General features: G+C 47.0%; 62 non-coding genes across 62 annotated transcripts; all 62 read left to right on the plus strand.

Annotated features, from left to right (window-relative positions):
- The first annotated feature begins 125 nt into the window (after positions 1-125).
- Positions 126-196, plus strand: trnag-gcc (transfer RNA glycine (anticodon GCC)). The gene has a single exon. It is a non-coding gene; the product is annotated as a tRNA-Gly (tRNA).
- A 261-nt stretch (positions 197-457) lies between these two features.
- Positions 458-528, plus strand: trnag-ccc (transfer RNA glycine (anticodon CCC)). The gene has a single exon. It is a non-coding gene; the product is annotated as a tRNA-Gly (tRNA).
- A 259-nt stretch (positions 529-787) lies between these two features.
- On the plus strand, positions 788-858 carry trnag-gcc (transfer RNA glycine (anticodon GCC)). Its single transcript has one exon. It is a non-coding gene; the product is annotated as a tRNA-Gly (tRNA).
- A 174-nt stretch (positions 859-1,032) lies between these two features.
- Positions 1,033-1,103, plus strand: trnag-gcc (transfer RNA glycine (anticodon GCC)). The gene has a single exon. It is a non-coding gene; the product is annotated as a tRNA-Gly (tRNA).
- Positions 1,104-1,277: 174 nt separating this feature from the next.
- On the plus strand, positions 1,278-1,348 carry trnag-gcc (transfer RNA glycine (anticodon GCC)). Its single transcript has one exon. It is a non-coding gene; the product is annotated as a tRNA-Gly (tRNA).
- Positions 1,349-1,609: 261 nt separating this feature from the next.
- trnag-ccc (transfer RNA glycine (anticodon CCC)) lies at positions 1,610-1,680 on the plus strand. Its single transcript has one exon. It is a non-coding gene; the product is annotated as a tRNA-Gly (tRNA).
- Positions 1,681-1,941: 261 nt separating this feature from the next.
- Positions 1,942-2,012, plus strand: trnag-ccc (transfer RNA glycine (anticodon CCC)). The gene has a single exon. It is a non-coding gene; the product is annotated as a tRNA-Gly (tRNA).
- A 261-nt stretch (positions 2,013-2,273) lies between these two features.
- On the plus strand, positions 2,274-2,344 carry trnag-ccc (transfer RNA glycine (anticodon CCC)). Its single transcript has one exon. It is a non-coding gene; the product is annotated as a tRNA-Gly (tRNA).
- A 174-nt stretch (positions 2,345-2,518) lies between these two features.
- Positions 2,519-2,589, plus strand: trnag-gcc (transfer RNA glycine (anticodon GCC)). The gene has a single exon. It is a non-coding gene; the product is annotated as a tRNA-Gly (tRNA).
- A 261-nt stretch (positions 2,590-2,850) lies between these two features.
- On the plus strand, positions 2,851-2,921 carry trnag-ccc (transfer RNA glycine (anticodon CCC)). The gene has a single exon. It is a non-coding gene; the product is annotated as a tRNA-Gly (tRNA).
- Positions 2,922-3,180: 259 nt separating this feature from the next.
- On the plus strand, positions 3,181-3,251 carry trnag-gcc (transfer RNA glycine (anticodon GCC)). The gene has a single exon. It is a non-coding gene; the product is annotated as a tRNA-Gly (tRNA).
- A 174-nt stretch (positions 3,252-3,425) lies between these two features.
- trnag-gcc (transfer RNA glycine (anticodon GCC)) lies at positions 3,426-3,496 on the plus strand. Its single transcript has one exon. It is a non-coding gene; the product is annotated as a tRNA-Gly (tRNA).
- Positions 3,497-3,757: 261 nt separating this feature from the next.
- Positions 3,758-3,828, plus strand: trnag-ccc (transfer RNA glycine (anticodon CCC)). The gene has a single exon. It is a non-coding gene; the product is annotated as a tRNA-Gly (tRNA).
- A 259-nt stretch (positions 3,829-4,087) lies between these two features.
- Positions 4,088-4,158, plus strand: trnag-gcc (transfer RNA glycine (anticodon GCC)). The gene has a single exon. It is a non-coding gene; the product is annotated as a tRNA-Gly (tRNA).
- A 261-nt stretch (positions 4,159-4,419) lies between these two features.
- On the plus strand, positions 4,420-4,490 carry trnag-ccc (transfer RNA glycine (anticodon CCC)). Its single transcript has one exon. It is a non-coding gene; the product is annotated as a tRNA-Gly (tRNA).
- Positions 4,491-4,751: 261 nt separating this feature from the next.
- trnag-ccc (transfer RNA glycine (anticodon CCC)) lies at positions 4,752-4,822 on the plus strand. Its single transcript has one exon. It is a non-coding gene; the product is annotated as a tRNA-Gly (tRNA).
- Positions 4,823-5,081: 259 nt separating this feature from the next.
- On the plus strand, positions 5,082-5,152 carry trnag-gcc (transfer RNA glycine (anticodon GCC)). Its single transcript has one exon. It is a non-coding gene; the product is annotated as a tRNA-Gly (tRNA).
- A 261-nt stretch (positions 5,153-5,413) lies between these two features.
- On the plus strand, positions 5,414-5,484 carry trnag-ccc (transfer RNA glycine (anticodon CCC)). Its single transcript has one exon. It is a non-coding gene; the product is annotated as a tRNA-Gly (tRNA).
- Positions 5,485-5,745: 261 nt separating this feature from the next.
- trnag-ccc (transfer RNA glycine (anticodon CCC)) lies at positions 5,746-5,816 on the plus strand. The gene has a single exon. It is a non-coding gene; the product is annotated as a tRNA-Gly (tRNA).
- Positions 5,817-6,075: 259 nt separating this feature from the next.
- trnag-gcc (transfer RNA glycine (anticodon GCC)) lies at positions 6,076-6,146 on the plus strand. Its single transcript has one exon. It is a non-coding gene; the product is annotated as a tRNA-Gly (tRNA).
- Positions 6,147-6,407: 261 nt separating this feature from the next.
- On the plus strand, positions 6,408-6,478 carry trnag-ccc (transfer RNA glycine (anticodon CCC)). Its single transcript has one exon. It is a non-coding gene; the product is annotated as a tRNA-Gly (tRNA).
- A 261-nt stretch (positions 6,479-6,739) lies between these two features.
- Positions 6,740-6,810, plus strand: trnag-ccc (transfer RNA glycine (anticodon CCC)). The gene has a single exon. It is a non-coding gene; the product is annotated as a tRNA-Gly (tRNA).
- A 259-nt stretch (positions 6,811-7,069) lies between these two features.
- On the plus strand, positions 7,070-7,140 carry trnag-gcc (transfer RNA glycine (anticodon GCC)). The gene has a single exon. It is a non-coding gene; the product is annotated as a tRNA-Gly (tRNA).
- Positions 7,141-7,398: 258 nt separating this feature from the next.
- On the plus strand, positions 7,399-7,469 carry trnag-gcc (transfer RNA glycine (anticodon GCC)). Its single transcript has one exon. It is a non-coding gene; the product is annotated as a tRNA-Gly (tRNA).
- A 261-nt stretch (positions 7,470-7,730) lies between these two features.
- Positions 7,731-7,801, plus strand: trnag-ccc (transfer RNA glycine (anticodon CCC)). Its single transcript has one exon. It is a non-coding gene; the product is annotated as a tRNA-Gly (tRNA).
- A 259-nt stretch (positions 7,802-8,060) lies between these two features.
- On the plus strand, positions 8,061-8,131 carry trnag-gcc (transfer RNA glycine (anticodon GCC)). The gene has a single exon. It is a non-coding gene; the product is annotated as a tRNA-Gly (tRNA).
- Positions 8,132-8,305: 174 nt separating this feature from the next.
- Positions 8,306-8,376, plus strand: trnag-ccc (transfer RNA glycine (anticodon CCC)). The gene has a single exon. It is a non-coding gene; the product is annotated as a tRNA-Gly (tRNA).
- A 259-nt stretch (positions 8,377-8,635) lies between these two features.
- Positions 8,636-8,706, plus strand: trnag-gcc (transfer RNA glycine (anticodon GCC)). The gene has a single exon. It is a non-coding gene; the product is annotated as a tRNA-Gly (tRNA).
- Positions 8,707-8,965: 259 nt separating this feature from the next.
- On the plus strand, positions 8,966-9,036 carry trnag-gcc (transfer RNA glycine (anticodon GCC)). The gene has a single exon. It is a non-coding gene; the product is annotated as a tRNA-Gly (tRNA).
- A 174-nt stretch (positions 9,037-9,210) lies between these two features.
- Positions 9,211-9,281, plus strand: trnag-gcc (transfer RNA glycine (anticodon GCC)). Its single transcript has one exon. It is a non-coding gene; the product is annotated as a tRNA-Gly (tRNA).
- A 174-nt stretch (positions 9,282-9,455) lies between these two features.
- trnag-ccc (transfer RNA glycine (anticodon CCC)) lies at positions 9,456-9,526 on the plus strand. Its single transcript has one exon. It is a non-coding gene; the product is annotated as a tRNA-Gly (tRNA).
- A 259-nt stretch (positions 9,527-9,785) lies between these two features.
- On the plus strand, positions 9,786-9,856 carry trnag-gcc (transfer RNA glycine (anticodon GCC)). The gene has a single exon. It is a non-coding gene; the product is annotated as a tRNA-Gly (tRNA).
- Positions 9,857-10,115: 259 nt separating this feature from the next.
- Positions 10,116-10,186, plus strand: trnag-gcc (transfer RNA glycine (anticodon GCC)). Its single transcript has one exon. It is a non-coding gene; the product is annotated as a tRNA-Gly (tRNA).
- A 353-nt stretch (positions 10,187-10,539) lies between these two features.
- On the plus strand, positions 10,540-10,610 carry trnag-ccc (transfer RNA glycine (anticodon CCC)). The gene has a single exon. It is a non-coding gene; the product is annotated as a tRNA-Gly (tRNA).
- Positions 10,611-10,689: 79 nt separating this feature from the next.
- Positions 10,690-10,760, plus strand: trnag-gcc (transfer RNA glycine (anticodon GCC)). Its single transcript has one exon. It is a non-coding gene; the product is annotated as a tRNA-Gly (tRNA).
- Positions 10,761-10,934: 174 nt separating this feature from the next.
- On the plus strand, positions 10,935-11,005 carry trnag-gcc (transfer RNA glycine (anticodon GCC)). Its single transcript has one exon. It is a non-coding gene; the product is annotated as a tRNA-Gly (tRNA).
- A 174-nt stretch (positions 11,006-11,179) lies between these two features.
- On the plus strand, positions 11,180-11,250 carry trnag-ccc (transfer RNA glycine (anticodon CCC)). Its single transcript has one exon. It is a non-coding gene; the product is annotated as a tRNA-Gly (tRNA).
- Positions 11,251-11,509: 259 nt separating this feature from the next.
- On the plus strand, positions 11,510-11,580 carry trnag-gcc (transfer RNA glycine (anticodon GCC)). Its single transcript has one exon. It is a non-coding gene; the product is annotated as a tRNA-Gly (tRNA).
- Positions 11,581-11,839: 259 nt separating this feature from the next.
- Positions 11,840-11,910, plus strand: trnag-gcc (transfer RNA glycine (anticodon GCC)). The gene has a single exon. It is a non-coding gene; the product is annotated as a tRNA-Gly (tRNA).
- Positions 11,911-12,263: 353 nt separating this feature from the next.
- Positions 12,264-12,334, plus strand: trnag-ccc (transfer RNA glycine (anticodon CCC)). Its single transcript has one exon. It is a non-coding gene; the product is annotated as a tRNA-Gly (tRNA).
- Positions 12,335-12,413: 79 nt separating this feature from the next.
- On the plus strand, positions 12,414-12,484 carry trnag-gcc (transfer RNA glycine (anticodon GCC)). Its single transcript has one exon. It is a non-coding gene; the product is annotated as a tRNA-Gly (tRNA).
- Positions 12,485-12,742: 258 nt separating this feature from the next.
- On the plus strand, positions 12,743-12,813 carry trnag-gcc (transfer RNA glycine (anticodon GCC)). Its single transcript has one exon. It is a non-coding gene; the product is annotated as a tRNA-Gly (tRNA).
- A 174-nt stretch (positions 12,814-12,987) lies between these two features.
- On the plus strand, positions 12,988-13,058 carry trnag-ccc (transfer RNA glycine (anticodon CCC)). The gene has a single exon. It is a non-coding gene; the product is annotated as a tRNA-Gly (tRNA).
- A 259-nt stretch (positions 13,059-13,317) lies between these two features.
- On the plus strand, positions 13,318-13,388 carry trnag-gcc (transfer RNA glycine (anticodon GCC)). Its single transcript has one exon. It is a non-coding gene; the product is annotated as a tRNA-Gly (tRNA).
- Positions 13,389-13,647: 259 nt separating this feature from the next.
- Positions 13,648-13,718, plus strand: trnag-gcc (transfer RNA glycine (anticodon GCC)). The gene has a single exon. It is a non-coding gene; the product is annotated as a tRNA-Gly (tRNA).
- A 419-nt stretch (positions 13,719-14,137) lies between these two features.
- Positions 14,138-14,208, plus strand: trnag-gcc (transfer RNA glycine (anticodon GCC)). Its single transcript has one exon. It is a non-coding gene; the product is annotated as a tRNA-Gly (tRNA).
- Positions 14,209-14,467: 259 nt separating this feature from the next.
- trnag-gcc (transfer RNA glycine (anticodon GCC)) lies at positions 14,468-14,538 on the plus strand. The gene has a single exon. It is a non-coding gene; the product is annotated as a tRNA-Gly (tRNA).
- Positions 14,539-14,891: 353 nt separating this feature from the next.
- Positions 14,892-14,962, plus strand: trnag-ccc (transfer RNA glycine (anticodon CCC)). The gene has a single exon. It is a non-coding gene; the product is annotated as a tRNA-Gly (tRNA).
- A 79-nt stretch (positions 14,963-15,041) lies between these two features.
- On the plus strand, positions 15,042-15,112 carry trnag-gcc (transfer RNA glycine (anticodon GCC)). Its single transcript has one exon. It is a non-coding gene; the product is annotated as a tRNA-Gly (tRNA).
- Positions 15,113-15,370: 258 nt separating this feature from the next.
- trnag-gcc (transfer RNA glycine (anticodon GCC)) lies at positions 15,371-15,441 on the plus strand. The gene has a single exon. It is a non-coding gene; the product is annotated as a tRNA-Gly (tRNA).
- Positions 15,442-15,615: 174 nt separating this feature from the next.
- On the plus strand, positions 15,616-15,686 carry trnag-ccc (transfer RNA glycine (anticodon CCC)). Its single transcript has one exon. It is a non-coding gene; the product is annotated as a tRNA-Gly (tRNA).
- Positions 15,687-15,945: 259 nt separating this feature from the next.
- trnag-gcc (transfer RNA glycine (anticodon GCC)) lies at positions 15,946-16,016 on the plus strand. Its single transcript has one exon. It is a non-coding gene; the product is annotated as a tRNA-Gly (tRNA).
- Positions 16,017-16,275: 259 nt separating this feature from the next.
- On the plus strand, positions 16,276-16,346 carry trnag-gcc (transfer RNA glycine (anticodon GCC)). Its single transcript has one exon. It is a non-coding gene; the product is annotated as a tRNA-Gly (tRNA).
- A 419-nt stretch (positions 16,347-16,765) lies between these two features.
- trnag-gcc (transfer RNA glycine (anticodon GCC)) lies at positions 16,766-16,836 on the plus strand. The gene has a single exon. It is a non-coding gene; the product is annotated as a tRNA-Gly (tRNA).
- Positions 16,837-17,096: 260 nt separating this feature from the next.
- On the plus strand, positions 17,097-17,167 carry trnag-ccc (transfer RNA glycine (anticodon CCC)). The gene has a single exon. It is a non-coding gene; the product is annotated as a tRNA-Gly (tRNA).
- A 174-nt stretch (positions 17,168-17,341) lies between these two features.
- trnag-gcc (transfer RNA glycine (anticodon GCC)) lies at positions 17,342-17,412 on the plus strand. The gene has a single exon. It is a non-coding gene; the product is annotated as a tRNA-Gly (tRNA).
- A 258-nt stretch (positions 17,413-17,670) lies between these two features.
- Positions 17,671-17,741, plus strand: trnag-gcc (transfer RNA glycine (anticodon GCC)). The gene has a single exon. It is a non-coding gene; the product is annotated as a tRNA-Gly (tRNA).
- Positions 17,742-18,002: 261 nt separating this feature from the next.
- On the plus strand, positions 18,003-18,073 carry trnag-ccc (transfer RNA glycine (anticodon CCC)). The gene has a single exon. It is a non-coding gene; the product is annotated as a tRNA-Gly (tRNA).
- A 261-nt stretch (positions 18,074-18,334) lies between these two features.
- trnag-ccc (transfer RNA glycine (anticodon CCC)) lies at positions 18,335-18,405 on the plus strand. Its single transcript has one exon. It is a non-coding gene; the product is annotated as a tRNA-Gly (tRNA).
- Positions 18,406-18,579: 174 nt separating this feature from the next.
- On the plus strand, positions 18,580-18,650 carry trnag-gcc (transfer RNA glycine (anticodon GCC)). Its single transcript has one exon. It is a non-coding gene; the product is annotated as a tRNA-Gly (tRNA).
- Positions 18,651-18,911: 261 nt separating this feature from the next.
- Positions 18,912-18,982, plus strand: trnag-ccc (transfer RNA glycine (anticodon CCC)). Its single transcript has one exon. It is a non-coding gene; the product is annotated as a tRNA-Gly (tRNA).
- A 259-nt stretch (positions 18,983-19,241) lies between these two features.
- On the plus strand, positions 19,242-19,312 carry trnag-gcc (transfer RNA glycine (anticodon GCC)). Its single transcript has one exon. It is a non-coding gene; the product is annotated as a tRNA-Gly (tRNA).
- The last annotated feature ends 6,664 nt before the right edge of the window (positions 19,313-25,976 follow it).

A 25,976-nucleotide genomic window follows, 5' to 3' on the forward strand; every position in this document is an offset into this window, starting at 1 on the left:
TGTCACTTCTGCCAATAGACAGTACTGATTGCAATTGTAAACTCAAGGGCAATAACAATCCATTAAAAATCTTACCAGGAGGCATACCCTCACTCCCTGTGAAGATAGGTGTCACGTCACCTTGAGCATTGGTGGTTCAGTGGTAGAATTCTCGCCTGCCACGCGGGAGACCCGGGTCCGATTCCCGGCCAATGCAGAAAATGAATTCTGGGGTGCTAGAGTTCTGTTTCTTTGAAACTTTGTTATGTCACTTCTGCCAATAGACAGTACTGATTGCAATTGTAAACTCAAGGGCAATAACAATCCATTAAAAATCTTGTCAACCTTGTGCAGCCCCATATTATGTGCCCCTCGAAAATGTGTTTTTACACCAGATCAATAAGTGTTCCTCGTCTCCCATCTCTTACCAGGAAGCATACCCTGACTCCCTTTGAGCATAGGTGTCACATCACCTAGAGCATTGGTGGTTCAGTGGTAGAATTCTCGCTTCCCAAGCGGGAGACCCGGGTCCGATTCCCGGCCAATGCAGAAAATGAATTCTGGTGTGCTAGAGTTCTGTTTCTTTGAAACTTTGTTATGTCACTTCTGCCAATAGACAGTACTGATTACAATTGTAAACTCAAGGGCATTAACAATCCATTAAAAATCTTGTCAACCTTGTGCAGCCCCTTGTTATGTGCCCCTCGAAAATGTGTTTTTACTCAAGATCAATGTGTTCCTCGTCTCCCATCTCTTACCAGGAGGCATACCCTCACTGCCTGTGAGCATAGGTGTTACGTCACCTTGAGCATTGGTGGTTCAGTGGTAGAATTCTCGCCTGCCACGCGGGAGACCCGGGTCTGATTCCCGGCCAATGCAGAAAATGAATTCTGGTGTGCTAGAGTTCTGTTTCTTTGAAACTTTGTTATGTCACTTCTGCCAATAGACAGTACTGATTGCAATTGTAAACTCAAGGGCAATAACAATCCATTAAAAATCTTACCAGGAGGCATACCCTCACTCCCTGTGAGCATAGGTGTCACATCACCTTGAGCATTGGTGGTTCAGTGGTAGAATTCTCGCCTGCCATGCGGGAGACCCGGGTCCGATTCCCGGCCAATGCAGAAGATGAATTCTGGTGTGCTAGAGTTCTGTTTCTTTGAAACTTTGTTATGTCACTTCTGCCAATAGACAGTACTGATTGCAATTGTAAACTCAAGGGCAATAACAATCCATTAAAAATCTTACCAGGAGGCATACCCTCACTCCCTGTGAAGATAGGTGTCACGTCACCTTGAGCATTGGTGGTTCAGTGGTAGAATTCTCGCCTGCCACGCGGGAGACCCGGGTCCGATTCCCGGCCAATGCAGAAAATGAATTCTGGGGTGCTAGAGTTCTGTTTCTTTGAAACTTTGTTATGTCACTTCTGCCAATAGACAGTACTGATTGCAATTGTAAACTCAAGGGCAATAACAATCCATTAAAAATCTTGTCAACCTTGTGCAGCCCCATATTATGTGCCCCTCGAAAATGTGTTTTTACACCAGATCAATAAGTGTTCCTCGTCTCCCATCTCTTACCAGGAAGCATACCCTGACTCCCTTTGAGCATAGGTGCCACATCACCTAGAGCATTGGTGGTTCAGTGGTAGAATTCTCGCTTCCCAAGCGGGAGACCCGGGTCCGATTCCCGGCCAATGCAGAAAATGAATTCTGGTGTGCTAGAGTTCTGTTTCTTTGAAACTTTGTTATGTCACTTCTGCCAATAGACAGTACTGATTGCAATTGTAAACTCAAGGGCATTAACAATCCATTAAAAATCTTGTCAACCTTGTGCAGCCCCTTGTTATGTGCCCCTCGAAAATGTGTTTTTACACCAGATCAATAAGTGTTCCTCGTCTCCCATCTCTTACCAGGAAGCATACCCTGACTCCCTGTGAGCATAGGTGTCACGTCACCTAGAGCATTGGTGGTTCAGTGGTAGAATTCTCGCTTCCCAAGCGGGAGACCCGGGTCAGATTCCCGGCCAATGCAGAAAATGAATTCTGGTATGCTAGAGTTCTGTTTCTTTGAAACTTTGTTATGTCACTTCTGCCAATAGACAGTACTGATTGCAATTGTAAACTCAAGGGCAATAACAATCCATTAAAAATCTTGTCAACCTTGTGCAGCCCCTTATTATGTGCCCCTCGAAAATGTGTTTTTACACCAGATCAATAAGTGTTCCTCGTCTCCCATCTCTTACCAGGAAGCATACCCTGACTCCCTTTGAGCATAGGTGTCACATCACCCAGAGCATTGGTGGTTCAGTGGTAGAATTCTCGCTTCCCACGCGGGAGACCCGGGTCCGATTCCCAGCCAATGCAGAAAATTAATTCTGGTGTGCTAGAGTTCTGTTTCTTTGAAACTTTGTTATGTCACTTCTGCCAATAGACAGTACTGATTGCAATTGTAAACTCAAGGGCAATAACAATCCATTAAAAATCTTACCAGGAGGCATACCCTCACTCCCTGTGAAGATAGGTGTCACGTCACCTTGAGCATTGGTGGTTCAGTGGTAGAATTCTCGCCTGCCACGCGGGAGACCCGGGTCCGATTCCCGGCCAATGCAGAAAATGAATTCTGGGGTGCTAGAGTTCTGTTTCTTTGAAACTTTGTTATGTCACTTCTTCCAATAGACAGTACTGATTGCAATTGTAAACTCAAGGGCAATAACAATCCATTAAAAATCTTGTCAACCTTGTGCAGCCCCATATTATGTGCCCCTCGAAAATGTGTTTTTACACCAGATCAATAAGTGTTCCTCGTCTCCCATCTCTTACCAGGAAGCATACCCTGACTCCCTTTGAGCATAGGTGTCACATCACCTAGAGCATTGGTGGTTCAGTGGTAGAATTCTCGCTTCCCAAGCGGGAGACCCGGGTCCGATTCCCGGCCAATGCAGAAAATGAATTCTGGTGTGCTAGAGTTCTGTTTCTTTGAAACTTTGTTATGTCACTTCTGCCAATAGACAGTACTGATTACAATTGTAAACTCAAGGGCATTAACAATCCATTAAAAATCTTGTCAACCTTGTGCAGCCCCTTGTTATGTGCCCCTCGAAAATGTGTTTTTACTCAAGATCAATGTGTTCCTCGTCTCCCATCTCTTACCAGGAGGCATACCCTCACTGCCTGTGAGCATAGGTGTTACGTCACCTTGAGCATTGGTGGTTCAGTGGTAGAATTCTCGCCTGCCACGCGGGAGACCCGGGTCTGAATCCCGGCCAATGCAGAAAATGAATTCTGGTGTGCTAGAGTTCTGTTTCTTTGAAACTTTGTTATGTCACTTCTGCCAATAGACAGTACTGATTGCAATTGTAAACTCAAGGGCAATAACAATCCATTAAAAATCTTACCAGGAGGCATACCCTCACTCCCTGTGAGCATAGGTGTCACGCCACCTTGAGCATTGGTGGTTCAGTGGTAGAATTCTCGCCTGCCACGCGGGAGACCCGGGTCCGATTCCCGGCCAATGCAGAAAATGAATTCTGTTGTGCTAGAGTTCTGTTTCTTTGAAACTTTGTTATGTCACTTCTGCCAATAGACAGTACTGATTGCAATTGTAAACTCAAGGGCAATAACAATCCATTAAAAATCTTGTCAACCTTGTGCAGCCCCATATTATGTGCCCCTCGAAAATGTGTTTTTACACCAGATCAATAAGTGTTCCTCGTCTCCCATCTCTTACCAGGAAGCATACCCTGACTCCCTTTGAGCATAGGTGTCACATCACCTAGAGCATTGGTGGTTCAGTGGTAGAATTCTCGCTTCCCACGCGGGAGACCGGGGTCCGATTCCCGGCCAATGCAGAAAATGAATTCTGGTGTGCTAGAGTTCTGTTTCTTTGAAACTTTGTTATGTCACTTCTGCCAATAGACAGTACTGATTGCAATTGTAAACTCAAGGGCAATAACAATCCATTAAAAATCTTGTCAACCTTGTGCAGCCCCTTATTATGTGACCCTCGAAAATATGTTTTTACTCAAGATCCATGTGTTCCTCGTCTCCCATCTCTTACCAGGAGGCATACCCTCACTGCCTGTGAGCATAGGTGTCACGTCACCTTGAGCATTGGTGGTTCAGTGGTAGAATTCTCGCCTGCCACGCGGGAGACCCGGGTCCGATTCCCGGCCAATGCAGAAAATGAATTCTGGTGTGCTAGAGTTCTGTTTCTTTGAAACTTTGTTATGTCACTTCTGCCAATAGACAGTACTGATTGCAATTGTAAACTCAAGGGCAATAACAATCCATTAAAAATCTTGTCAACCTTGTGCAGCCCCATATTATGTGCCCCTCGAAAATGTGTTTTTACACCAGATCAATAAGTGTTCCTCGTCTCCCATCTCTTACCAGGAAGCATACCCTGACTCCCTTTGAGCATAGGTGCCACATCACCTAGAGCATTGGTGGTTCAGTGGTAGAATTCTCGCTTCCCAAGCGGGAGACCCGGGTCCGATTCCCGGCCAATGCAGAAAATGAATTCTGGTGTGCTAGAGTTCTGTTTCTTTGAAACTTTGTTATGTCACTTCTGCCAATAGACAGTACTGATTGCAATTGTAAACTCAAGGGCATTAACAATCCATTAAAAATCTTGTCAACCTTGTGCAGCCCCTTGTTATGTGCCCCTCGAAAATGTGTTTTTACACCAGATCAATAAGTGTTCCTCGTCTCCCATCTCTTACCAGGAAGCATACCCTGACTCCCTGTGAGCATAGGTGTCACGTCACCTAGAGCATTGGTGGTTCAGTGGTAGAATTCTCGCTTCCCAAGCGGGAGACCCAGGTCAGATTCCCGGCCAATGCAGAAAATGAATTCTGGTGTGCTAGAGTTCTGTTTCTTTGAAACTTTGTTATGTCACTTCTGCCAATAGACAGTACTGATTGCAATTGTAAACTCAAGGGCAATAACAATCCATTAAAAATCTTGTCAACCTTGTGCAGCCCCTTATTATGTGACCCTCGAAAATATGTTTTTACTCAAGATCCATGTGTTCCTCGTCTCCCATCTCTTACCAGGAGGCATACCCTCACTGCCTGTGAGCATAGGTGTCACGTCACCTTGAGCATTGGTGGTTCAGTGGTAGAATTCTCGCCTGCCACGCGGGAGACCCGGGTCCGATTCCCGGCCAATGCAGAAAATGAATTCTGGTGTGCTAGAGTTCTGTTTCTTTGAAACTTTGTTATGTCACTTCTGCCAATAGACAGTACTGATTGCAATTGTAAACTCAAGGGCAATAACAATCCATTAAAAATCTTGTCAACCTTGTGCAGCCCCATATTATGTGCCCCTCGAAAATGTGTTTTTACACCAGATCAATAAGTGTTCCTCGTCTCCCATCTCTTACCAGGAAGCATACCCTGACTCCCTTTGAGCATAGGTGCCACATCACCTAGAGCATTGGTGGTTCAGTGGTAGAATTCTCGCTTCCCAAGCGGGAGACCCGGGTCCGATTCCCGGCCAATGCAGAAAATGAATTCTGGTGTGCTAGAGTTCTGTTTCTTTGAAACTTTGTTATGTCACTTCTGCCAATAGACAGTACTGATTGCAATTGTAAACTCAAGGGCATTAACAATCCATTAAAAATCTTGTCAACCTTGTGCAGCCCCTTGTTATGTGCCCCTCGAAAATGTGTTTTTACACCAGATCAATAAGTGTTCCTCGTCTCCCATCTCTTACCAGGAAGCATACCCTGACTCCCTGTGAGCATAGGTGTCACGTCACCTAGAGCATTGGTGGTTCAGTGGTAGAATTCTCGCTTCCCAAGCGGGAGACCGGGGTCAGATTCCCGGCCAATGCAGAAAATGAATTCTGGTGTGCTAGAGTTCTGTTTCTTTGAAACTTTGTTATGTCACTTCTGCCAATAGACAGTACTGATTGCAATTGTAAACTCAAGGGCAATAACAATCCATTAAAAATCTTGTCAACCTTGTGCAGCCCCTTATTATGTGACCCTCGAAAATATGTTTTTACTCAAGATCCATGTGTTCCTCGTCTCCCATCTCTTACCAGGAGGCATACCCTCACTGCCTGTGAGCATAGGTGTCACGTCACCTTGAGCATTGGTGGTTCAGTGGTAGAATTCTCGCCTGCCACGCGGGAGACCCGGGTCCGATTCCCGGCCAATGCAGAAAATGAATTCTGGTGTGCTAGAGTTCTGTTTCTTTGAAACTTTGTTATGTCACTTCTGCCAATAGACAGTACTGATTGCAATTGTAAACTCAAGGGCAATAACAATCCATTAAAAATCTTGTCAACCTTGTGCAGCCCCATATTATGTGCCCCTCGAAAATGTGTTTTTACACCAGATCAATAAGTGTTCCTCGTCTCCCATCTCTTACCAGGAAGCATACCCTGACTCCCTTTGAGCATAGGTGCCACATCACCTAGAGCATTGGTGGTTCAGTGGTAGAATTCTCGCTTCCCAAGCGGGAGACCCGGGTCCGATTCCCGGCCAATGCAGAAAATGAATTCTGGTGTGCTAGAGTTCTGTTTCTTTGAAACTTTGTTATGTCACTTCTGCCAATAGACAGTACTGATTGCAATTGTAAACTCAAGGGCATTAACAATCCATTAAAAATCTTGTCAACCTTGTGCAGCCCCTTGTTATGTGCCCCTCGAAAATGTGTTTTTACACCAGATCAATAAGTGTTCCTCGTCTCCCATCTCTTACCAGGAAGCATACCCTGACTCCCTGTGAGCATAGGTGTCACGTCACCTAGAGCATTGGTGGTTCAGTGGTAGAATTCTCGCTTCCCAAGCGGGAGACCCGGGTCAGATTCCCGGCCAATGCAGAAAATGAATTCTGGTGTGCTAGAGTTCTGTTTCTTTGAAACTTTGTTATGTCACTTCTGCCAATAGACAGTACTGATTGCAATTGTAAACTCAAGGGCAATAACAATCCATTAAAAATCTTGTCAACCTTGTGCAGCCCCTTGTTATGTGCCCCTCGAAAATGTGTTTTTACTCAAGATCAATGTGTTCCTCGTCTCCCATCTCTTACCAGGAGGCATACCCTCACTCCCTGTGAGCATAGGTGTCACGTCACCTTGAGCATTGGTGGTTCAGTGGTAGAATTCTCGCCTGCCACGCGGGAGACCCGGGTCCGATTCCCGGCCAATGCAGAAAATGAATTCTGGTGTGCTAGAGTTCTGTTTCTTTGAAACTTTGTTATGTCACTTCTGCCAATAGACAGTACTGATTGCAATTGTAAACTCAAGGGCAATAACAATCCATTAAAAATCTTGTCAACCTTGTGCAGCCCCTTATTATTTGACCCTCGAAAATATGTTTTTACTCAAGATCAATGTGTTCCTCGTCTCCCATCTCTTACCAGGAGGCTACCCTCACTGCCTGTGAGCATAGGTGTCACGTCACCTTGAGCATTGGTGGTTCAGTGGTAGAATTCTCGCCTGCCACGCGGGAGACCCGGGTCCGATTCCCGGCCAATGCAGAAAATGAATTCTGGTGTGCTAGAGTTCTGTTTCTTTGAAACTTTGTTTTGTCACTTCTGCCAATAGACAGTACTGATTGCAATTGTAAACTCAAGGGCAATAACAATCCATTAAAAATCTTGTCAACCTTGTGCAGCCCCTTATTATGTGCCCCTCGAAAATGTGTTTTTACACCAGATCAATAAGTGTTCCTCGTCTCCCATCTCTTACCAGGAAGCATACCCTGACTCCCTTTGAGCATAGGTGTCACATCACCTAGAGCATTGGTGGTTCAGTGGTAGAATTCTCGCTTCCCACGCGGGAGACCTGGGTCCGATTCCCGGCCAATGCAGAAAATTAATTCTGGTGTGCTAGAGTTCTGTTTCTTTGAAACTTTGTTATGTCACTTCTGCCAATAGACAGTACTGATTGCAATTGTAAACTCAAGGGCAATAACAATCCATTAAAAATCTTGTCAACCTTGTGCAGCCCCTTGTTATGTGCCCCTCGAAAATGTGTTTTTACTCAAGATCAATGTGTTCCTCGTCTCCCATCTATTACCAGGAGGCATACCCTCACTGCCTGTTAGCATAGGTGTCACGTCACCTTGAGCATTGGTGGTTCAGTTGTAGAATTCTCGCCTGCCACGCGGGAGACCCGGGTCCGATTCCCGGCCAATGCAGAAAAATAATTCTGGTGTGCTAGAGTTCTGTTTCTTTGAAACTTTGTTATGTCACTTCTGCCAATAGACAGTACTGATTGCAATTGTAAACTCAAGGGCAATAACAATCCATTAAAAATCTTACCAGGAGGCATACCCTCACTCCCTGTGAGCATAGGTGTCACGTCACCTAGAGCATTGGTGGTTCAGTGGTAGAATTCTCGCTTCCCACGCGGGAGACCCGGGTCCGATTCCCGGCCAATGCAGAAAATTAATTCTGGTGTGCTAGAGTTCTGTTTCTTTGAAACTTTGTTATGTCACTTCTGCCAATAGACAGTACTGATTGCAATTGTAAACTCAAGGGCAATAACAATCCATTAAAAATCTTGTCAACCTTGTGCAGCCCCTTATTATGTGCCCCTCGAAAATGTGTTTTTACTCAAAATCAATGTGTTCCTCGTCTCCCATCTCTTACCAGGAGGCATACCTTCACTGCCTGTGAGCATAGGTGTCACGTCACCTTGAGCATTGGTGGTTCAGTGGTAGAATTCTTGCCTGCCACGCGGGAGACCTGGGTCCGATTCCCGGCCAATGCAGAAAATGAATTCTGGTGTGCTAGAGTTCTGTTTCTTTGAAACTTTGTTATGTCACCTCTGCCAATAGACAGTACTGATTGCAATTGTAAACTCAAGGGCATTAACAATCCATTAAAAATCTTGTCAACCTTGTGCAGCCCCTTGTTATGTGCCCCTCGAAAATGTGTTTTTACTCAAGATCAATGTGTTCCTCGTCTCCCATCTCTTACCAGGAGGCATACCCTCACTGCCTGTGAGCATAGGTGTCACGTCACCTTGAGCATTGGTGGTTCAGTGGTAGAATTCTCGCCTGCCACGCGGGAGACCCGGGTCCGATTCCCGGCCAATGCAGAAAATGAATTCTGGTGTGCTAGAGTTCTGTTTCTTTGAAACTTTGTTATGTCACTTCTGCCAATAGACAGTACTGATTGCAATTGTAAACTCAAGGGCAATAACAATCCATTAAAAATCTTACCAGGAGGCATACCCTCACTCCCTGTGAAGATAGGTGTCACGTCACCTTGAGCATTGGTGGTTCAGTGGTAGAATTCTCGCCTGCCACGCGGGAGACCCGGGTCCGATTCCCGGCCAATGCAGAAAATGAATTCTGGGGTGCTAGAGTTCTGTTTCTTTGAAACTTTGTTATGTCACTTCTGCCAATAGACAGTACTGATTGCAATTGTAAACTCAAGGGCAATAACAATCCATTAAAAATCTTACCAGGAGGCATACCCTCACTCCCTGTGAAGATAGGTGTCACGTCACCTTGAGCATTGGTGGTTCAGTGGTAGAATTCTCGCTTCCCACGCGGGAGACCCGGGTCCGATTCCCGGCCAATGCAGAAAATTAATTCTGGTGTGCTAGAGTTCTGTTTCTTTGAAACTTTGTTATGTCACTTCTGCCAATAGACAGTACTGATTGCAATTGTAAACTCAAGGGCAATAACAATCCATTAAAAATCTTGTCAACCTTGTGCAGCCCCTTGTTATGTGCCCCTCGAAAATGTGTTTTTACTCAAGATCAATGTGTTCCTCGTCTCCCATCTCTTACCAGGAGGCATACCCTCACTGCCTGTGAGCATAGGTGTCACGTCACCTTGAGCATTGGTGGTTCAGTGGTAGAATTCTCGCCTGCCACGCGGGAGACCCGGGTCCGATTCCCGGCCAATGCAGAAAATGAATTCTGGTGTGCTAGAGTTCTGTTTCTTTGAAACTTTGTTATGTCACTTCTGCCAATAGACAGTACTGATTGCAATTGTAAACTCAAGGGCAATAACAATCCATTAAAAATCTTGTCAACCTTGTGCAGCCCCTTATTATGTGCCCCTCGAAAATGTGTTTTTACTCAAGATCAATGTGTTCCTCGTCTCCCATCTCTTACCAGGAGGCATACCCTCACTGCCTGTGAGCATAGGTGTTACGTCACCTTGAGCATTGGTGGTTCAGTGGTAGAATTCTCGCCTGCCACGCGGGAGACCCGGGTCCGATTCCCGGCCAATGCAGAAAATGAATTCTGGTGTGCTAGAGTTCTGTTTCTTTGAAACTTTGTTATGTCACTTCTGCCAATAGACAGTACTGATTGCAATTGTAAACTCAAGGGCAATAACAATCCATTAAAAATCTTGTCAACCTTGTGCAGCCCCATATTATGTGCCCCTCGAAAAGTACTGATTGCAATTGTAAACTCAAGGGCAATAACAATCCATTAAAAATCTTGTCAACCTTGTGCAGCCCCATATTATGTGCCCCTCGAAAATGTGTTTTTACACCAGATCAATAAGTGTTCCTCGTCTCCCATCTCTTACCAGGAAGCATACCCTGACTCCCTTTGAGCATAGGTGTCACATAACCCAGAGCATTGGTGGTTCAGTGGTAGAATTCTCGCTTCCCACGCGGGAGAACCGGGTCCGATTCCCGGCCAATGCAGAAAATTAATTCTGGTGTGCTAGAGTTCTCAGGAGGCATACCCTCACTGCCTGTGAGCATAGGTGTCACGTCACCTTGAGCATTGGTGGTTCAGTGGTAGAATTCTCGCCTGCCACGCGGGAGACCCGGGTCCGATTCCCGGCCAATGCAGAAAATGAATTCTGGTGTGCTAGAGTTCTGTTTCTTTGAAACTTTGTTATGTCACTTCTGCCAATAGACAGTACTGATTGCAATTGTAAACTCAAGGGCAATAACAATCCATTAAAAATCTTACCAGGAGGCATACCCTCACTCCCTGTGAAGATAGGTGTCACGTCACCTTGAGCATTGGTGGTTCAGTGGTAGAATTCTCGCCTGCCACGCGGGAGACCCGGGTCCGATTCCCGGCCAATGCAGAAAATGAATTCTGGGGTGCTAGAGTTCTGTTTCTTTGAAACTTTGTTATGTCACTTCTGCCAATAGACAGTACTGATTGCAATTGTAAACTCAAGGGCAATAACAATCCATTAAAAATCTTACCAGGAGGCATACCCTCACTCCCTGTGAAGATAGGTGTCACGTCACCTTGAGCATTGGTGGTTCAGTGGTAGAATTCTCGCTTCCCACGCGGGAGACCCGGGTCCGATTCCCGGCCAATGCAGAAAATTAATTCTGGTGTGCTAGAGTTCTGTTTCTTTGAAACTTTGTTATGTCACTTCTGCCAATAGACAGTACTGATTGCAATTGTAAACTCAAGGGCAATAACAATCCATTAAAAATCTTGTCAACCTTGTGCAGCCCCTTGTTATGTGCCCCTCGAAAATGTGTTTTTACTCAAGATCAATGTGTTCCTCGTCTCCCATCTCTTACCAGGAGGCATACCCTCACTGCCTGTGAGCATAGGTGTCACGTCACCTTGAGCATTGGTGGTTCAGTGGTAGAATTCTCGCCTGCCACGCGGGAGACCCGGGTCCGATTCCCGGCCAATGCAGAAAATGAATTCTGGTGTGCTAGAGTTCTGTTTCTTTGAAACTTTGTTATGTCACTTCTGCCAATAGACAGTACTGATTGCAATTGTAAACTCAAGGGCAATAACAATCCATTAAAAATCTTGTCAACCTTGTGCAGCCCCTTATTATGTGCCCCTCGAAAATGTGTTTTTACTCAAGATCAATGTGTTCCTCGTCTCCCATCTCTTACCAGGAGGCATACCCTCACTGCCTGTGAGCATAGGTGTTACGTCACCTTGAGCATTGGTGGTTCAGTGGTAGAATTCTCGCCTGCCACGCGGGAGACCCGGGTCCGATTCCCGGCCAATGCAGAAAATGAATTCTGGTGTGCTAGAGTTCTGTTTCTTTGAAACTTTGTTATGTCACTTCTGCCAATAGACAGTACTGATTGCAATTGTAAACTCAAGGGCAATAACAATCCATTAAAAATCTTGTCAACCTTGTGCAGCCCCATATTATGTGCCCCTCGAAAAGTACTGATTGCAATTGTAAACTCAAGGGCAATAACAATCCATTAAAAATCTTGTCAACCTTGTGCAGCCCCATATTATGTGCCCCTCGAAAATGTGTTTTTACACCAGATCAATAAGTGTTCCTCGTCTCCCATCTCTTACCAGGAAGCATACCCTGACTCCCTTTGAGCATAGGTGTCACATAACCCAGAGCATTGGTGGTTCAGTGGTAGAATTCTCGCTTCCCACGCGGGAGAACCGGGTCCGATTCCCGGCCAATGCAGAAAATTAATTCTGGTGTGCTAGAGTTCTCAGGAGGCATACCCTCACTGCCTGTGAGCATAGGTGTCACATCACCTTGAGCATTGGTGGTTCAGTGGTAGAATTCTCGCCTGCCACGCGGGAGACCCGGGTCCGATTCCCGGCCAATGCAGAAGATGAATTCTGGTGTCTAGAGTTCTGTTTCTTTGAAACTTTGTTATGTCACTTCTGCCAATAGACAGTACTGATTGCAATTGTAAACTCAAGGGCAATAACAATCCATTAAAAATCTTGTCAACCTTGTGCAGCCCCTTGTTATGTGCCCCTCGAAAATGTGTTTTTACTCAAGATCAATGTGTTCCTCGTCTCCCATCTATTACCAGGAGGCATACCCTCACTGCCTGTGAGCATAGGTGTCACATCACCTTGAGCATTGGTGGTTCAGTGGTAGAATTCTCGCCTGCCACGCGGGAGACCCGGGTCCGATTCCCGGTCAATGCAGAAAATTAATTCTGGTGTGCTAGAGTTCTGTTTCTTTGAAACTTTGTTATGTCACTTCTGCCAATAGACAGTACTGATTGCAATTGTAAACTCAAGGGCAATAACAATCCATTAAAAATCTTACCAGGAGGCATACCCTCACTCCCTGTGAGCATAGGTGTCACGTCACCTAGAGCATTGGTGGTTCAGTGGTAGAATTCTCGCTTCCCACGCGGGAGAACCGGGTCCGATTCCCGGCCAATGCAGAAAATTAATTCTGGTGTGCTAGAGTTCTGTTTCTTTGAAACTTTGTTATGTCACTTCTGCCAATAGACAGTACTGATTGCAATTGTAAACTCAAGGGCAATAACAATCCATTAAAAATCTTGTCAACCTTGTGCAGCCCCTTGTTATGTGCCCCTCGAAAATGTGTTTTTACTCAAGATCAATGTGTTCCTCGTCTCCCATCTATTACCAGGAGGCATACCCTCACTGCCTGTGAGCATAGGTGTCACGTCACCTTGAGCATTGGTGGTTCAGTGGTAGAATTCTCGCCTGCCACGCGGGAGACCCGGGTCCGATTCCCGGCCAATGCAGAAAATTAATTCTGGTGTGCTAGAGTTCTGTTTCTTTGAAACTTTGTTATGTCACTTCTGCCAATAGACAGTACTGATTGCAATTGTAAACTCAAGGGCAATAACAATCCATTAAAAATCTTGTCAACCTTGTGCAGCCCCTTGTTATGTGCCCCTCGAAAATGTGTTTTTACTCAAGATCAATGTGTTCCTCGTCTCCCATCTATTACCAGGAGGCATACCCTCACTGCCTGTGAGCATAGGTGTCACGTCACCTTGAGCATTGGTGGTTCAGTGGTAGAATTCTCGCCTGCCACGCGGGAGACCCGGGTCCGATTCCCGGCCAATGCAGAAAATGAATTCTGGTGTGCTAGAGTTCTGTTTCTTTGAAACTTTGTTATGTCACTTCTGCCAATAGACAGTACTGATTGCAATTGTAAACTCAAGGGCAATAACAATCCATTAAAAATCTTACCAGGAGGCATACCCTCACTCCCTGTGAGCATAGGTGTCACGTCACCTAGAGCATTGGTGGTTCAGTGGTAGAATTCTCCCTTCCCACGCGGGAGAACCGGGTCCGATTCCCGGCCAATGCAGAAAATTAATTCTGGTGTGCTAGAGTTCTGTTTCTTTGAAACTTTGTTATGTCACTTCTGCCAATAGACAGTACTGATTGCAATTGTAAACTCAAGGGCAATAACAATCCATTAAAAATCTTACCAGGAGGCATACCCTCACTCCCTGTGAGCATAGGTGTCACATCACCTTGAGCATTGGTGGTTCAGTGGTAGAATTCTCGCCTGCCACGCGGGAGACCCGGGTCCGATTCCCGGCCAATGCAGAAAATGAATTCTGGTGTGCTAGAGTTCTGTTTCTTTGAAACTTTGTTATGTCACTTCTGCCAATAGACAGTACTGATTGCAATTGTAAACTCAAGGGCAATAACAATCCATTAAAAATCTTGTCAACCTTCTGCAGCCCCTTATTATGTGCCCCTCGAAAATGTGTTTTTACTCAAGATCAATGTGTTCCTCGTCTCCCATCTCTTACCAGGAGGCATACCCTCACTGCCTGTGAGCATAGGTGTTACGTCACCTTGAGCATTGGTGGTTCAGTGGTAGAATTCTCGCCTGCCACGCGGGAGACCCGGGTCCGATTCCCGGCCAATGCAGAAAATGAATTCTGGTGTGCTAGAGTTCTGTTTCTTTGAAACTTTGTTATGTCACTTCTGCCAATAGACAGTACTGATTGCAATTGTAAACTCAAGGGCAATAACAATCCATTAAAAATCTTGTCAACCTTGTGCAGCCCCATATTATGTGCCCCTCGAAAAGTACTGATTGCAATTGTAAACTCAAGGGCAATAACAATCCATTAAAAATCTTGTCAACCTTGTGCAGCCCCATATTATGTGCCCCTCGAAAATGTGTTTTTACACCAGATCAATAAGTGTTCCTCGTCTCCCATCTCTTACCAGGAAGCATACCCTGACTCCCTTTGAGCATAGGTGTCACATAACCCAGAGCATTGGTGGTTCAGTGGTAGAATTCTCGCTTCCCACGCGGGAGAACCGGGTCCGATTCCCGGCCAATGCAGAAAATTAATTCTGGTGTGCTAGAGTTCTCAGGAGGCATACCCTCACTGCCTGTGAGCATAGGTGTCACATCACCTTGAGCATTGGTGGTTCAGTGGTAGAATTCTCGCCTGCCACGCGGGAGACCCGGGTCCGATTCCCGGCCAATGCAGAAGATGAATTCTGGTGTCTAGAGTTCTGTTTCTTTGAAACTTTGTTATGTCACTTCTGCCAATAGACAGTACTGATTGCAATTGTAAACTCAAGGGCAATAACAATCCATTAAAAATCTTGTCAACCTTGTGCAGCCCCTTGTTATGTGCCCCTCGAAAATGTGTTTTTACTCAAGATCAATGTGTTCCTCGTCTCCCATCTATTACCAGGAGGCATACCCTCACTGCCTGTGAGCATAGGTGTCACATCACCTTGAGCATTGGTGGTTCAGTGGTAGAATTCTCGCCTGCCACGCGGGAGACCCGGGTCCGATTCCCGGTCAATGCAGAAAATTAATTCTGGTGTGCTAGAGTTCTGTTTCTTTGAAACTTTGTTATGTCACTTCTGCCAATAGACAGTACTGATTGCAATTGTAAACTCAAGGGCAATAACAATCCATTAAAAATCTTACCAGGAGGCATACCCTCACTCCCTGTGAGCATAGGTGTCACGTCACCTAGAGCATTGGTGGTTCAGTGGTAGAATTCTCGCTTCCCACGCGGGAGAACCGGGTCCGATTCCCGGCCAATGCAGAAAATTAATTCTGGTGTGCTAGAGTTCTGTTTCTTTGAAACTTTGTTATGTCACTTCTGCCAATAGACAGTACTGATTGCAATTGTAAACTCAAGGGCAATAACAATCCATTAAAAATCTTGTCAACCTTGTGCAGCCCCTTGTTATGTGCCCCTCGAAAATGTGTTTTTACTCAAGATCAATGTGTTCCTCGTCTCCCATCTATTACCAGGAGGCATACCCTCACTGCCTGTGAGCATAGGTGTCACGTCACCTTGAGCATTGGTGGTTCAGTGGTAGAATTCTCGCCTGCCACGCGGGAGACCCGGGTCCGATTCCCGGCCAATGCAGAAAATTAATTCTGGTGTGCTAGAGTTCTGTTTCTTTGAAACTTTGTTATGTCACTTCTGCCAATAGACAGTACTGATTGCAATTGTAAACTCAAGGGCAATAACAATCCATTAAAAATCTTGTCAACCTTGTGCAGCCCCTTGTTATGTGCCCCTCGAAAATGTGTTTTTACTCAAGATCAATGTGTTCCTCGTCTCCCATCTATTACCAGGAGGCATACCCTCACTGCCTGTGAGCATAGGTGTCACGTCACCTTGAGCATTGGTGGTTCAGTGGTAGAATTCTCGCCTGCCACGCGGGAGACCCGGGTCCGATTCCCGGCCAATGCAGAAAATGAATTCTGGTGTGCTAGAGTTCTGTTTCTTTGAAACTTTGTTATGTCACTTCTGCCAATAGACAGTACTGATTGCAATTGTAAACTCAAGGGCAATAACAATCCATTAAAAATCTTACCAGGAGGCATACCCTCACTCCCTGTGAGCATAGGTGTCACGTCACCTAGAGCATTGGTGGTTCAGTGGTAGAATTCTCCCTTCCCACGCGGGAGAACCGGGTCCGATTCCCGGCCAATGCAGAAAATTAATTCTGGTGTGCTAGAGTTCTGTTTCTTTGAAACTTTGTTATGTCACTTCTGCCAATAGACAGTACTGATTGCAATTGTAAACTCAAGGGCAATAACAATCCATTAAAAATCTTACCAGGAGGCATACCCTCACTCCCTGTGAGCATAGGTGTCACATCACCTTGAGCATTGGTGGTTCAGTGGTAGAATTCTCGCCTGCCACGCGGGAGACCCGGGTCCGATTCCCGGCCAATGCAGAAGATGAATTCTGGTGTCTAGAGTTCTGTTTCTTTGAAACTTTGTTATGTCACTTCTGCCAATAGACAGTACTGATTGCAATTGTAAACTCAAGGGCAATAACAATCCATTAAAAATCTTGTCAACCTTGTGCAGCCCCATATTATGTGCCCCTCGAAAATGTGTTTTTACACCAGATCAATAAGTGTTCCTCGTCTCCCATCTCTTACCAGGAAGCATACCCTGACTCCCTGTGAGCATAGGTGTCACGTCACCTAGAGCATTGGTGGTTCAGTGGTAGAATTCTCGCTTCCCAAGCGGGAGATCCGGGTCAGATTCCCGGCCAATGCAGAAAATGAATTCTGGTGTGCTAGAGTTCTGTTTCTTTGAAACTTTGTTATGTCACTTCTGCCAATAGACAGTACTGATTGCAATTGTAAACTCAAGGGCAATAACAATCCATTAAAAATCTTACCAGGAGGCATACCCTCACTCCCTGTGAGCATAGGTGTCACGTCACCTAGAGCATTGGTGGTTCAGTGGTAGAATTCTCGCCTGCCGCGCGGGAGACCCGGGTCCGATTCCCGGCCAATGCAGAAGATGAATTCTGGTGTCTAGAGTTCTGTTTCTTTGAAACTTTGTTATGTCACTTCTGCCAATAGACAGTACTGATTGCAATTGTAAACTCAAGGGCAATAACAATCCATTAAAAATCTTGTCAACCTTGTGCAGCCCCTTGTTATGTGCCCCTCGAAAATGTGTTTTTACTCAAGATCAATGTGTTCCTCGTCTCCCATCTATTACCAGGAGGCATACCCTCACTGCCTGTGAGCATAGGTGTCACTTCACCTTGAGCATTGGTGGTTCAGTGGTAGAATTCTCGCTTGCCACGCGGGAGACCCGGGTCCGATTCCCGGCCAATGCAGAAAATGAATTCTGGTGTGCTAGAGTTCTGTTTCTTTGAAACTTTGTTATGTCACTTCTGCCAATAGACAGTACTGATTATAATTGTAAACTCAAGGGCAATAACAATCCATTAAAAATCTTGTCAGCCTTGTGCAGCCCCTTATTATGTGCCCCTCGAAAATGTGTTTTTACACCAGATCAATAAGTGTTCCTCGTCTCCCATTTCCTACCAGGAAGCATACCCTGACTCCCTTTGAGCATAGGTGTCACATCACCTAGAGCATTGGTGGTTCAGTGGTAGAATTCTCGCTTCCCACGCGGGAGACCCGGGTCCGATTCCCGGCCAATGCAGAAAATGAATTCTGGTGTGCTAGAGTTCTGTTTCTTTGAAACTTTGTTATGTCACTTCTGCCAATAGACAGTACTGATTGCAATTGTAAACTCAAGGGCAATAACAATCCATTAAAAATCTTGTCAACCTTGTGCAGCCCCTTATTATGTGCCCCTCGAAAATGTGTTTTTACACCAGATCAATAAGTGTTCCTCGTCTCCCATCTCTTACCAGGAAGCATACCCTGACTCCCTTTGAGCATAGGTGTCACATCACCTAGAGCATTGGTGGTTCAGTGGTAGAATTCTCGCTTCCCACGCGGGAGACCCGGGTCCAATTCCCGGCCAATGCAGAAAATTAATTCTGGTGTGCTAGAGTTCTGTTTCTTTGAAACTTTGTTATGTCACTTCTGCCAATAGACAGTACTGATTGCAATTGTAAACTCAAGGGCAATAACAATCCATTAAAAATCTTACCAGGAGGCATACCCTCACTCCCTGTGAGCATAGGTGTTACATCACCATGAGCATTGGTGGTTCAGTGGTAGAATTCTCGCCTGCCACGCGGGAGACCCAGGTCCGATTCCCGGCCAATGCAGAAAATGAATTCTGGTGTGCTAGAGTTCTGTTTCTTTGAAACTTTGTTATGTCACTTCTGCCAATAGACAGTACTGATTGCAATTGTAAACTCAAGGGCAATAACAATCCATTAAAAATCTTGTCAACCTTGTGCAGCCCCATATTATGTGCCCCTCGAAAATGTGTTTTTACACCAGATCAATAAGTGTTCCTCGTCTCCCATCTCTTACCAGGAAGCATACCCTGACTCCCTGTGAGCATAGGTGTCACGTCACCTAGAGCATTGGTGGTTCAGTGGTAGAATTCTCGCTTCCCAAGCGGGAGACCCGGGTCAGATTCCTGGCCAATGCAGAAAATGAATTCTGGTGTGCTAGAGTTCTGTTTCTTTGAAACTTTGTTATGTCACTTCTGCCAATAGACAGTACTGATTGCAATTGTAAACTCAAGGGCAATAACAATCCATTAAAAATCTTGTCAACCTTGTGCAGCCCCTTATTATGTGCCCCTCGAAAATGTGTTTTTACTCCAGATCAATGTGTTCCTCGTCGCCCATCTCTTACCAGGAGGCATACCCTCACTGCCTGTGAGCATAGGTGTCACGTCACCTCGAGCATTGGTGGTTCAGTGGTACAATTCTTGCCTGCCACGCGGGAGACCCGGGTCCGATTCCCGGCCAATGCAGAAAATGAATTATGGTGTGCTAAAGTTCTGTTTCTTTGAAACTTTGTTAAGTCACTTCTCCCCTTAGGCCACCGGGTTAGGGAAGGGGTCCGCGGACAGCATGAAAGGAGGTTAGTGGACCCCTGCGCGACGCCCCCTAGGTAATTTTTCGGGGACCGGCCGACGGCGCCGGGCCACGGGAGCCCGACGAAATCCGGCCCCCTCGCCCGCGATACGGGCGTCCGCCACAGGGGGGCGACTCGCCGACCGCCCTCAGTTGATTCGACGCGTGCCGAAAAGGTTGCGGGCGGGTTTCCACGGAACGCACGCGCATCCCCCTGACCGCCCTTTCGCGAAATTTCTCTGACCCCACCCACCGACCACGGAACGCCCGTCCGTCCCACCTTTGACCTGCGAACAGCCCCCTGGCCACGCCCACTGACACGAACAGCCTATTCGTCCCACCGACCGCTTGTGTGACTACGAACGGCCTTTTCGCCCACGGCCAACCTGGGTGACGGCCCCTGGCCCCGCCCACTGACACGAACATCCTATTCGTCCCCCTAACCGCCCGTGTGACCACGAACGGCCTTTTCGCCCACGGCCAACCTGAGTGACAGCCCTTGGCCCCGCCCACTGACACGAATAGCCTATTCGTCCCCCTAACCGCCTGTGTGACCACGAACGGCCTTTTGGCCCACGGCCAACCTAAGTGACGGCCCCTGGCCCCGCCCACTGACACGAACAGCCTATTCGTCCCCCTAACCGCCTGTGTGACCGCGAACAGCCTATTCATCCCACCGACCACCTATGTGACCACGAACGGCCTATTCATACCACCGACCGCCCAGTGACCACGGACAGCCTATTCGTCCCACTGACAGCCTATGTGACCACGAACGGCCCGTCCGTCCACGGCCAATCTAAGTGACGGCCCGTGGCCCCGCCCAGTGACCACGGACAGCCTATTCGTCCCACTGACAGCCTGTTTGACCACGAACGGCCCGTCTGTCCACGGCCAATCTAAGTGACGGCCCGTGGCCCCGCCCAGTGACCACGGACAGCCTATTCGTCCCACTGACAGCCTGTTTGACCAAAACGGCCCGTCTGTCCACGGCCAATCTAAGTGACGGCCCTCTGCCCCGCCCAGTGACCACGGACAGCCTATTCGTCCCACTGACAGCCTGTTTGACCACGAACGGCCTATTCATCCCACTGACCGCCTGTCTGGCCACGGACAGCCTATTCGTCCCACTGACAGCCTGTTTGACCACGAACGGCCCGTCTGTCCACGGCCAATCTAAGTGACGGCCCGTGGCCCCGCCCAGTGACCACGGACAGCTTATTCGTCCCACTGACAGCCTGTTTGACCACGAACGGCCTATTCATCCCACTGACCGCCTGTCTGGCCACAGACAGCCTGTTCGTCCCACTTACAGCCTGCTTGACCACGAACGGCCCGTCCGTCCACGGCCAATCTAAGTGACGGCCCGTGGCCCCGCCCAGTGACGACGGACAGCCTATTCGTCCCACTGACAGCCTGTTTGACCACGAACGGCCCGTCTGTCCACGGCCAATCTAAGTGACGGCCCGTGGCCCCGCCCAGTGACCACGAACAGCCTATTCATCCCACTGTGCACCTATGTGACCACGAACAGCCTATTCATCACACTGACCGCTTGTGTGGCCATGAATGGCCTATGTGTCCCATCAGAAGAACTATGCATTATTAGACTTAAAATGGCATGTCCATGCACAGCTTACAGGGACTCTGTCAAATAAGTTACAGGTGGGCAAAGTAAGAGCCCACCTGTAACTTATTTGAAAGGGTCCAAATAGGCCGTCCGTGGTCAATGCATTAACAGGTCATATTTCATAATTACAATGGTTTTATTAGGTAAAAACTAATGTACACTAGACAGGGGCCACAATACAACACATTGATGTAAATCAAAGCTATTAATAATGCATAATTAGCCTAAAAATGGACTGTCCATGAACAGCCTATTTGGACCCTGTCAAATAAGTTACAGGTGGACAAATTAAGGGCCCACTGTAGCCTAAAAATGGACTGTCCACAGACAGCCTATTTGGACCCTGTCAAATAAGTTACAGGTGGGCAAAGTAAGGGCCCACCTGTAACTTATTTGACGGGGTCCAAATAGGCTGTCCGTGGTCAATGCATTAACAGGTCATATTTCATAATTACAGTGGTTTTATGAGGTGAAACCTACTGTACACCACACAGGGGCCACAATACTACACACTGATGTACATTAAAGCTATCAATTATGCATAATTAGCCTAAAAATGGACTGTCCACGAACAGCCTATTTGGACCCTGTCAAATAAGTTGCAGGTGGGCAAAATAAGGGCCCACCTGTAACTTATTTGACGGGGTCCAAATAGGCTGTCCGTGGTCAATGCATTAATAGGTCATATTTCATAATTACAGTGGTTTTATTAGGTGAAACCTACTGTACACCACACAGGGGCCACAATACAACACACTGATGTACATTAAAGCTATTAATTATATATAATTAGCCTAAATATGGACTGTCCACAGACAGCCTATTTGGACCCTGTCAAATAAGTTACAGATGGGCAAATTAAGGGCCCACTGTAGCCTAAAAATGGACTGTCCACAGACAGCCTATTTGGACCCTGTCAAATAAGTTACAGGTGGGCAAAGTAAGGGCCCACCTGTAACTTATTTGACGGGGTCCAAATAGGCTGTCCGTGGTCAATGCATTAATAGGTCATATTTCATAATTACAGTGGTTTTATTAGGTGAAACCTACTGTACACCACACAGGGGGCACAATACAACACACTGATACCTACAGACAGACAGCCTATTTGGACCCTGTCAAATAAGTTGGATTAAAATAATTAAATATCAATTTTAGGTTCATCTTTGGGCCCCCTTGAGCAATTAGCAGTCTTCAGAACCCCGAAATTCCACTGTCCACGAACAGCCTAAATTTTTGAATGGGATAAGTTGCAGGTGGGACGTCCAGATCTCAGCCTATGGACACAATTTGGAGCTGGAACCTGCGCTCCTGTGCTCACCTGGACATGCCTTGCCCATGGTGTGAATTTCAAAGAGATTGGAGAAACTTGAAAATCCAACCCAAAAAATCCTTAGCTAGTCCATAAAAATAAAAAGCGTCCATTCGGTCCTTGGACCGATGGGACTCGGACGGGGGTTGGCGGACGAGCGCGCCGACCCCCCGAAATTTTTGGGGGGACCCTCCCCGGGCGAAACCCTCCCCCGAAACCCTCCCCGGGCGCCCGACCCACGCCCGACCCCTAACCTAACCCTAACCCCTCAGGGGCCCGACGGGAGTGCCCCGAAGCCCGAGGCCACTCTAAGCAGTTCTGCCTTCGCCCTTGGTGGGGCGACACACGTGCCCCGTCCCACTAACCCACTATTTGTCCGATTGGCCACTAGAGTGACCAGACCCCCCCCCCCCCGTCTCACTAACCCACTACTTGTCCAATAACCCACTATATGGCGCAAACTTCCCGTTGACCCCCACTCCCGGGCCACGCCCCCGTCCCACGAACCCACTATTTGTTCAATAACCCACTATATTTACCAAAAGACCCGGGACCACCCCCACCCACCCCCCGCCCCACTAACCCACTACTTGTCCAATAACCCACTATATGGCGCAAACTACCCGTTGACCCCCACTCCCGGGCCACGCCCCCGTCCCACAAACCCACTATTTGTCCAATAACCCACTATATTTACCAAAAGTCCCGGGACCACCCCCACCCACCCCCCGCCCCCCCCCGTCCCACGAACCCACTATTTGTCCAATAACCCACTATATGGCGCAAACTTACCATTGACCCCCCCGGCCCACTCCCAGGCCACGCCCCCGTCCCACGAACCCACTATTTGTCCAATAACCCACTATATTTACCAAAAGTCCCGGGACCTCCCCCCCCCACTCCCGGGCCAAGCCCCCATCCCACGAAACCACTATTTGTCCAATAACCTACTATATTTACCGAAAGTCCAGGGACCACAAACCCCGTCCCACGAACCCACTATTTGTCCAATAACCCACTATATGGCGCAAACTTCCCGTTAACCCCCCCCCCCCCCCCACCCACTCCCAGGCCCCGCCCCCGTCCCACGAACCCACTATTTGTCCAATAACCCACTATATTTACCAAAAGTCCCGGGACCACCCCCCCCCACTCCCGGGCCACGCCCCCATCCCACGAACCCACAATTTGTCCAATAACCCACTATATTTACCAAACGTCGCGGGACCACCCCCCGCCCACTCCCGGGCCACGCCCCCATCCCACGAACCCACTATTTGTCCAATAAACTACTATATTGGGCAAACTTCCCGGGACCACCCCCCCCACTCCCGGGCCACGCCCCCATCCCACGAACCCACTATTTGTCCAATAACCCACTATATTGGGCAAACTTCCCGTTGACCCACCCACCCCCCCCCCATCCCACGGACCCACTATTTGTCCAATAACCCACTATTTTTGAAAAGTACTAACCCTGGCCTTCATGCAATAAGCTGCAATCGGACACAATCCCACCTGCCATCGATTGAATGGGGATATTCAGACAGTTTCTTTGATAGACATTTGAATTAAAGTTCCTGTCATGATGGTAACTATTTGACTGCACTCAGCAGGCCACCCAGAGTCCATAGCACCCAGTGCCATCCCATAATTCCAATGTCCAAGAAGCCACTATTTGTCCAATAACCCACTATTTTTGAAAAGTACTAACCCCGGCCTTCATGCAATAAGCTGCAATCGGACACAATCCCACCTGCCATCGATTGAATGGGGATATTCAGACAGTTTCTTTGATAGACATTTGAATTAAAGTTCCTGTCATGATGGTAACTATTTGACTGCACTCAGCAGGCCACCTAGAGTCCATAGCACCCAGTGCCATCCCATAATTCCACTGTCCAAGAAGCCACTATTTGTCCAATAACCCACTATTTTTGAAAAGTACTAACCCCGGCCTTCATGCAATAAGCTGCAATCGGACACAAACCCACCTGCCATCGATTGAATGGGGATATTCAGACAGTTTCTTTGATAGACATTTGAATTAAAGTTCCTGTCATGATGGTAACTATTTGACTGCACTCAGCAGGCCACCTAGAGTCCATAGCACCCAGTGCCATCCCATAATTCCACTGTCCAAGAAGCCAATATTTGTCCAATAACCCACTATTTTTGAAAAGTACTAACCCCGGCCTTCATGCAATAAGCTGCAATCGGACACAATCCCACCTGCCATCGATTGAATGGGGATATTCAGACAGTTTCTTTGATAGAATTTTGAATTAAAGTTCCTGTCATGATGGTAACTATTTGACTGCACTAAGCAGGCCACCCAGAGTCCATAGCACCCAGTGCCATCCCATAATCCCACTATCCAAGAAGCCACTATTTGTCCAATAACCCACTATTTTTGAAAAGTACTAACCCCGACCTTCATGCAATAAGCTGCAATCGGACACAATCCCACCTGCCATCGATTGAATGGGGATATTCAGACAGTTTCTTTGATAGACATTTGAATTAAAGTTCCTGTCATGATGGTAACTATTTGACTGCACTCTGCAGGCCACCCAGAGTCCATAGCACCCAGTGCCATCCCATAATTCCACTGTCCAAGAAGCCACTATTTGTCCAATAACCCACTATTTTTGAAAAGTACTAACCCCGGCCTTCATGCAATAAGCTGCAATCGGACACAATCCCACCTGCCATCGATTGAATGGGGATATTCAGACAGTTTCTTTGATAGACATTTGAATTAAAGTTCCTGTCATGATGGTAACTATTTGACTGCACTCAGCAGGCCACCCAGAGTCCATAGCACCCAGTGCCATCTCATAATTCCACTGTCCAAGAAGCCACTATTTGTCCAATAACCCACTATTTTTGAAAAGTACTAACCCCGGCCTTCATGCAATAAGCTGCAATCGGACACAATCCCACCTGCCATCGTTTGAATGGGGATATTCAGACAATTTCTTTGATAGACATTTGAATTAAAGTTCCTGTCATGATGGTAACTATTTGACTGCACTCAGCAGGCCACCTAGAGTCCATAGCACCCAGTGCCATCCCATAATTCCACTGTCCAAGAAGCCACTATTTGTCCAATAACCCACTATTTTTGAAAAGTACTAACCCCGGCCTTCATGCAATAAGCTGCAATCGGACACAATCCCACCTGCCATCGATTGAATGGGGATATTCAGACAGTTTCTTTGATAGACATTTGAATTAAAGTTCCTGTCATGATGGTAACTAATTTACTGCACTCAGCAGGCCACCTAGAGTCCATAGCACCCAGTGCCATCCCATAATTCCAATGTTCAAGAAGCCACTATTTGTCCAATAACCCACTATTTTTGAAAAGTACTAACCCCGGCCTTCATGCAATAAGCTGCAATCGGACACAATCCCACCTGCCATCGATTGAATGGGGATATTCAGACAGTTTCTTTGATAGACATTTGAATTAAAGTTCCTGTCATGATGGTAACTATTTGACTGCACTCAGCAGGCCACCCAGAGTCCATAGCACCCAGTGCCATCCCATAATTCCACTGTCCAAGAAGCCACTATTTGTCCAATAACCCACTATTTTTGAAAAGTACTAACC

This window comes from Siphateles boraxobius, unplaced genomic scaffold (genome assembly GCF_051911475.1).
Source record: "Siphateles boraxobius isolate OS27281-9 unplaced genomic scaffold, OSU_SipBor_1 100, whole genome shotgun sequence".
NCBI lineage: Eukaryota > Metazoa > Chordata > Actinopteri > Cypriniformes > Leuciscidae > Siphateles > Siphateles boraxobius.